General features: G+C 40.1%; 1 non-coding gene across 1 annotated transcript; it reads right to left on the bottom strand.

Annotated features, from left to right (window-relative positions):
• Positions 1-1,573: 1,573 nt before the first annotated feature.
• Positions 1,574-1,645, bottom strand: trnag-ucc (transfer RNA glycine (anticodon UCC)). Its single transcript has one exon. It is a non-coding gene; the product is annotated as a tRNA-Gly (tRNA).
• Between the last annotated feature and the right edge of the window lie 6,747 nt (positions 1,646-8,392).

An 8,392-nucleotide genomic window follows, 5' to 3' on the forward strand; every position in this document is an offset into this window, starting at 1 on the left:
TCTTTAAAAGATTAAGGACTGGGGTGAGCGTGATTTACCACCCTTTCAGCTAAGAACCCGACTTGCGCACCGTTTAAGCTGCATAGACTCGGTCATTTAACTCTTCTCCATTAGCAGGGTTAAGGTTAAAGAAAAAAAACATTGCTGACTTCTTTTTTTTTTGCCAGCCGCTAGCGCTGATTAGCAAGGTTTGTATTTCATGTTTTGCAAGTTGCATCCATTTTAAGAAAAACAAGTCGCGTTAAAGACAGGAAATGAATATTTGCAAGTCTAGCCGTAGGTGGTTGTCTGGAAGGACCAGTTCTGTTTGAGAAGACAGAACAAAGAAGGCACTGCTGGGATTTGAATCCAGGATCTCCTGTTTACTAGGCAGGTGCTTTAACCAACTAAGCCACGGTGCCCCGGGAGCACTGTCCTTTTGCAGCCACTTGGACACACCACTCAGACACATCTGCATTCGGTGTGTGCTCCGCCTGCTCGCTGAGCAAGTTGCCACCTTTACATACAATAGCAACATCAACACCAAGAGAAAGGATGACAAATGGCTTTTATCTGGAACTTTTGATGTCCAAGGAGCTCAATGTGCTTTCTGTGTACAACAGGGCCACTGAACTCCACACTGGCCAGTGAACCACAGCAGTGGCTTGCTGGCTTGACATCTCCCAAGGAAAATGTTGAAATCACATGTGGAACAGGAAAATGACCCTCGAGTACGTGGGGAAAAAAAGAAAAAGATCATCTGGAGCGCGCCAACCCATGTCCGGACAGCCCAGTTTTGTCGACAAGGTGGCTGAGTGGTTAAGGTGATGGACTGCTAATCCATTGTGCTCTGCAGGCATGGGTTCGAATCCCATTCTCATCGGTCTCCATGACTGACACGTATGCCTGTTCGACGTCGGCCCTCCTGTTGTTTGCTCCGGTGCTAGAGCTGTACATTTTCTAGCAGTGGCTGAACATGGTATAGTAGGCCAACGTCGGTATCGAGCAGTGACAGTAACAGTACTTACTGCGCCCCATAAGAAATCGTTTGTCCCTGTTCAAAAGAGATTGTGCGATGTCCTGCGGCGTTCGTAAAGCAAACCTTTGACAGTTTGAAAAGAGGAATTTATTCTGCTTCCTGTGCGTGCAGTAGTTACAAAGTTGAACGTCTTTACACGATCTGCCGCAGTTTTCAGTGGGCGGGCTTTGTCAGATAGCTTGAAAAAACGCACTGTGTTTCAGCTCGGGAAACATCATGAGCTGTGTCCTGCATGTTTTCTGTGTATAGCTGTCTTTTAACGCATACAGAATTCATTCAAAATCATTGATTTCTCCAATTAACAAGGGTCCCTTTTTGAACCTGCGAGAAGCATTCTTTCAATGTAACAGATTTACTCCGGGGAAAAGCAGCATGACATTGAGAGTAGCTCAAGCTTTCAGCACCTGTATCGGACTGCGTGTTTGCAGACACCGCTCAGAATCCCCTGTAAGATTCTCCTTCAATTCCGTTTTTCAGTGCTTTAGCTCTTTCAAAAGGCTTCACTTTGCTAGTCACAATCCAAGGCTCATGACAGCATTTGAAAACATTCGCCACTGCGTTGGCCGGGAATCGAACCCGGGTCAACTGCTTGGAAGGCAGCTATGCTCACCACTATACCACCAACGCACACCCACAGGAAGCCTGCAGGACACCACCAGAGAATGCTTTTTTTAATTTTTTTTTTATTAAACAGAATTTACAAATACAAATACAACAAGAGGATCAGAGTCATGTACAAGAGAAAAAAAACGCAGCAGAAAAAAGCATTTAACTACCAGAGGTAATTAAGTAATTATGTGATCAAATTGTATATTTTACACGTATCATATTTTCCTTGCTTTAATATTTCTCAATTATTTATAAACTTTAGTTTCAACATGCATGCGTTTCCTGTAAAAAATAAAACTCAGCACACAGTTTTTCTTTTAACAACATTTCGAGTACCTCTGGCATTCATGAAAAAGACATACACAAAAGCAAATAACTAACTCTAAGACTGTCTAAACTATTGAGTTTTTCAAAGAACCAGAACTATAACAGTCCTTAACACTTAACTACACCATTCCAAACTAACACTAAAGAAACACTAGTATATACTGGTATAACAAATATAACCAAACATAATCATTAACTGAGCAGTCACTGGGAGCAAATCTCCTTCCCGTCCACAAAGGCCCTCGCTCCCACAAAGTAGGCTCTCCTCCCCTCTCTTCTGGCAGCTTCAACCTGGGGCCACAGCTGGTTCCTGGTACTCCTGTCCGCGGCAGACAGGTCCTCTGCAAACCTCAGTTTGTTCCCATTCAAATACTCATTCCCCCTCGCCGCTCGCCACAGCATGTCCCTCGCCGTCCTCTTGGTGAACTGTATTATAATCGATCTGGGGCGCACTTGCCCAGACATGTTCGCTCTCCCGAGCCTGTGAACAAAGTCAATGGCCGATATTACGTCCTCCTGGTCCGGCAGGGTCCTTTTACAGATACCCTTCACTGTTGCAACAAGGTCCTTATCACGTTCCTCTTTAACTCCAAATAATTTTAAATTCCATCATCGACGGTATCTATCTACATCGTTCACTTTCAATTCAAGTTCTTTAATATGCTTTTCTTGTTTGGTATTTACTTGTTTAAGAACTTTTACTTCACTCTTTAAGTACGCTGGGCAAACGTCCCGAGATCGAATTCTTCCGCGACGGGGGTACCTTTAAAGCGGAGACGACGGCACCGAAAATTTTTGGCGCGCCCTCTCTTTAAAGCCCTGGCCAAATACGAAGACAGTACGTACAGTTATAATTCAAACGGAATTAAAAACTACACATCCCAGTTACCATGGTGGTGCTTGTGATCATTGCGTTTAACCAACGAAACAGGGCGAAAAATCAGTCACATGACTTTGGGGCAGAGTTTCGAAAGCTTAACCTCAGCAACAAAGCGAAATTTACACGATAGGCTACCTCAAACTGTCAGTTACACGACTGTGTATGTCGCTTAAGCCACTCCTATTTGGCATTTTAGTTATGGAGGCGAGACGACGCCCCCCCCCCCCCCTCTCTGGGTGCCTGATTTGCCGCCATCTTTAACCGCTTCGTGTCCAAATCGCAGTAGCTACGCGTACGAAATAAAGTTCATCCCAGCTACAAAACATATATATTTTTGTGGTAAGAGGGAGCAAAACATCAGTATTTACTGCTATTAATTAGTGTACGATTTATAGTTGAAATCTGAGCCTAAATATAAAGTTAAAATCTCGACAAAGCAATGTAGGAAATACAGAGAAAAGAAATCCTTTCTGACATCTAAAATCAGTTTCGATCAAGGTCTCTAAAACGAACAAGAAAAAGAGGATTTTCGGAGGGCAATTACGCTGTGTTTATATAGGATAAGTGATCTATGAGCAATCTAATTTCTTGTTCGTTTAAAACAGTGAAATGTCAGCTCCAAAAGATCGCACCAGAAACAGCACTCTCTCTGCCTGTCATAGACGTTCAGGAAAGGCTGAATGAAGTCATGTCAAGAACAATAATTCGGTGATCAATAATAACAGTTGTAGGACAAGAAACAAAAGATAATGAAAACTTCTTTAGGCTAAAACTCAAGTTCATTCTACAAATTAAGGCAAATGAAAATTCAGGATGTTAAAGTGCTAGAGGTGTAAAAAATACAAAAATGCACATGAGTAAAAAGTTTTAGAAATGGAGCAGGTGTTGCTTTGAAATAAGCAAACAGAAAAAAAGCCATGACTAAAGTGCAGAAGAGGGATGCAGGAACACTTGCTTAGATATACAAAAAAAATCACAAAAAGGTGTATGTTACAAAAGAACATGCAAACATGTTCATCATGTACATCAATTTCCCTTCACGATCAATAAAGTCTTATCTATAAACATGAAACAGAGTGAGGAATCAGAAAATTAGCATGCATAAAAAACAGCAATTCTGTCAATAAGCCCTAAATGAATTAATAGCAACCATGGTTTCATGGAGGGCTTCTCAGATAGTTGGGCATTCAGGTAGATTGCCAGGTGAAAGGATTTGTAAACATACTTTGTTAAAGCAAGTCAGTTTTTTCTGCAACACATAAAAGACATTTTTCCAAGAAAGTTTAGCCTTTGTCACTAATGAAACCACTAAATAAAGACATAAATATAGAAATCTTAAGATTTTGTTATTCAATGTTGGTAGCAGGATGAACTGTGCTAAGTGTATATTTTGTCGCAGCTTTGCTGCAAGATGTTAACAGTGAAAAAAGGTATTTAGAAATGAGTTATTTCAAGAAGAAAATGTTCAGAATAATTGCAAATCTAGCAGGATAGAGAAAGCACAGAAAACAGGCAGTTAGATTGATCAGATTAATATGAAAAGTTATTTAGCAAAGGGAATGAGAAGAGTGACAAACTAGTATGCTTTAGATCTTTTTACAGTATCTGGACCAGGGAAAACTGATCATGTTTCTCTATAACAATAATAAAAAACTTTATTTTATATATCACCTTTAAAAGTGGCATCTCAAAGCAATACAGTAGATATAAAAACAGATAAAAGGACCACAGATTACAAAGTAAATACATATAAGAAAGACAAGCAGTTAGAGGTGCTACCAAAATTAGAAAATGAAGCAGATACAGACACTAAGTCTTCTGAAAAGAAAGGTTCTGAGGTTAGATTTAAATGCACTCAGGGTACGTGACTGATATCACTGGGAATACAAATTGAGAGCTCTGGGGTGCAGCTAGAGAAGACCCTGTCACCCACAGAATGTAGATGTTCTTGAGGACAGCTAGAAGACCAGAGTCAGACGGACAAAGGTGGGGAGTAGACAGATAATAAGCCATATACTGTAGGTACTGAATGAGGATGAGGATTTTGAAGTTGACTCAAAACCTGATAGGTAACCAATGCAAGGACTTGAAAACAGGTGTAATGCATCCCTGATAGGATTCTCGCTGTCATATTCTGAACATATTGAAGATTGCTCAGTGTGGATTTAATTTCCCCAGTGAACAGGATGTGCATTTATTAATTCTAGAAAAAAAAGCCTTTCTTGATTTCTCTAGTTCTTAGTTTCTCTAGTTCCCTTTAAAATAAACTATTATTCCACAATGCAGATTATTATATGGACAGTATTTACACATGATATTTGTGATTTAAAGAAATGAACACAAGCAGCTTTTCGAGATTTAAGTGTTGGCTGAGTTATTGCAGGATAAAAAACTAGAGATGTTGGTAAGAAGATAATTTTGGGATAGCTGAGGAATACACTGATAACAAGAACACTTCCTAATGGGGTTAGGCATACTTTTGATGAAGATGATGAAGTTAACAGACTGTATGTTTACATAGATACTGAAATGAGGATTGTATTTTAGATTTTGTGTAGTTGCTAGCATTGAACTGTGTGTTGGATGGACATGAATTGAAGGAATGGGCAAACATCGCTGATGCGGATCCACAGAGCCAGCATATTAAGATGTTTATAATTAGAGGCAATTTGTTTAAATAACTAGGTATGGATACTGATGTGCAAGAGAGTTGGAAAGGCTGTTTACTTAAGCCAGCACTATAAAATATTTTATTCTCAGTGAGATGCTGCCATTTCATAGTGGGTTTCTAACACTGTGTATAGTTCAATCCACACAGTGCCTTTACTTCCATCCATTTCTAATCTCTTTATCCAGTACAGAGGATTTGGAGCCTATCCCAGTAAGCAACAGACACAAGGCAGAATACACCCTGGACATAGCGCCAGTCCATCACAGGACAGACAGACACAAACACACACACACCAGGGCCAGTTTTCCCATAAACCAATTAACTTACCAGTATGTTTTGGAGTGCAAGAGGGAGTCATATCACACATATGGAGAAAAACCATGTAACCCAGAGAGAACATGCAAACCCCACACACACAGGATGGGACCTGGGACCCCAGTGCTCCAAGATAGCAATGCTAACCACTTTGCCACCATTATAAATGGATGGATATCTTAGTTATCTTTCTAGTTCACAGGTTTGCATGCAAAATTTAATTTTGAAAGCCACTGAGACATCAGGTACTACTGTTGTATTTATGAAAAAGAAACAAAACAAAAAGCATACTAACAACTGTGCCATCCTACTCTTTAGTTAATACAATTTATTATTTATAAATAGTTAACATTGTTAGCAAAATATTTTGAATTATATTTAACCCTATTTTTTCTTTAGTTTTGTATTTAACTTATTATATGATAGTCAGATTTAATGTATATTTGAACAATGAAAATATATTTTTACAAGATGCGGGGGAAAGTGCAACAAATTATTACAGTGCTAAATTTAATATTGATTGCTAATAGTTTATGCTAACACCTAACTTTCTTAATTAGATGTATTTAAAACAGTGAACTAAGTGTAACATACCATTCAGAAATACAATCGAGAATAGTTTTGTGGTGTTTGTATGGATGAAACGTTTCTAAAATGTATAACGTAACAAAATTAAAGACGATTAAAATCTGTAATCTTTCCACTTGTAATGTCATTAGACAGAACAAGACGTTTCTGCTTTGTCTAAGGATGGTATCAAAAAGTAGTCTAGGTGGTGAGAAAGCTGTGTTTAATGATAATTAAGTGACTTAAAAGTAAAAAGAGATGGTTCATATTGCTTGATTAATTTTAAAAACTAAGTTATAAATGCAGACGCGATCGCTGCCGTAAGCGCTCCAGGCAGTAGAACGTTCGTTCTGTACTGCTGCGCTCCGCGCCTCCTCCCTCTCTCGGTGCCGCGCCCCTCTCTGACGGAGGGCAGTGGGCGGTACGCTATTTTCAGAGCCTCTGATTGGGAAAAAAAGACCTGCTGATCAGTTTCACACACCAGGAAGAGAAAAGAATGGGATTTTTTCTCTTCGAAACGTGTGTTGTCTTTATGAAATTCGTGTATTTTAAACGTTTAATTAAGAAGTAAAAACCTTACAGCGTACACAAAGATTCTGAGCTGATCACGAGGAAGAAAAATCACCCATTTTTCGCGCATAAAAAGTGGTTTTTAACTCTCGAAACCTGTTTTTATATGTTTTAAAGTCGTGCAATGTCTAAGTTAAGCAGGAAAACATCATTATATCTCATTATTTATTTATTTTTTTTAAAATTTAAAAATCGTTTGCCCAGCCTACTTTAAGTCTTCAACCTCTTTAAACACACAGTCCATGGACTTTTTAAGACTTTCGATTGCGACTGTATTAGATCAAATCACTTCCTTCAGCTCACCCATGCTCTGTGCCATCATGTTGAAGATGTTGGTCTGGAGCTCCTCCAGCGTCAGGTCGCCCCTTCCTCTCTTGGCTGCCGGGGTTTTCACAGGTGTGCTGGGCAGGGACTCCGGCTCTTCCTCTGGCAGCTGAGTCTCACTTGGGCTGCGAGCGCTCGCGTACGAGCGCATCTCCAGCACTCTTTCCACGTCCCCTCCAGCTGCTTCACTTTTCCCTTTAGTTGCCATCAATTTTCTTGTAGTGCTATACATATACGATTGAGGTTTCTTAGACTTCTCCTTCGAAGACCCAGCACTCTCTTTTCTTTTCCCAGTGTTACTCATATCGAAATTCTTAAACCTAAAAAAAATCGTTTTTTTTTCTTTCAATTATAACTGAAGTTTAAACAAGTAGTGTTAAGTCCTTATTTTTCTGTAGTCAAAAAAAGCAAAAATTAACATTTAGGTCATGAAAAACTCAAAAAAAATCCTCAACCACTAAACTTTACCTCCCACCTGAGCGCCATCTTGAACGCCCCTACCACCAGAGAATGCTCACGATTTCGGAAGCTGTCTCCGGGACGTGCTGATTCCACACATCCTGAATAAATCATGATATTGTTAGTTGCTGTAGCTAGACGTTCAAATGAGTTTCATGGCCAGATGGACTGTTTCCTCCAGCGGTATAGTATTGCAGTGAGACAGCACGATGCCTGCAAGACTATGTCACGCTAAACGCCACAGATTGTGTTTGTCCGTTCGTGTCAGTCATCCTGCAGCCACGGGAAGTGGGACACAAACATCCCGCAATGCTTTCAAGACGTTAGGATTTGTTTGTGCAACATCCGAGAAGAGTACTTGTGGCTTGAATGTGAACTGTACGTGCCCGCCCCCTTTCCTCTGTAGTGCATGAGTTCCTCCCGGCATGCCCTTCGTCATTGTTCTGTCATCTTGTATTTAAAGGGTTGTATTTCTGCTGCTGAAAAGAATCAACGGGTTTCTTTGTTCCCAACGGAGCCCTTGTCTGTCATGAAATTCTTCAAAACCTCAAGCTAGAAGAAGACGACAAATATGAAGCGTTACAGCAACGACATGCCATGAGACGATTGATAACGATTTCCATAGGATCCCCGCGGTTGCCTGGCAACCGTC

This window comes from Lepisosteus oculatus, unplaced genomic scaffold, assembly GCF_040954835.1.
Source record: "Lepisosteus oculatus isolate fLepOcu1 unplaced genomic scaffold, fLepOcu1.hap2 HAP2_SCAFFOLD_70, whole genome shotgun sequence".
Lineage (NCBI taxonomy): Eukaryota > Metazoa > Chordata > Actinopteri > Semionotiformes > Lepisosteidae > Lepisosteus > Lepisosteus oculatus.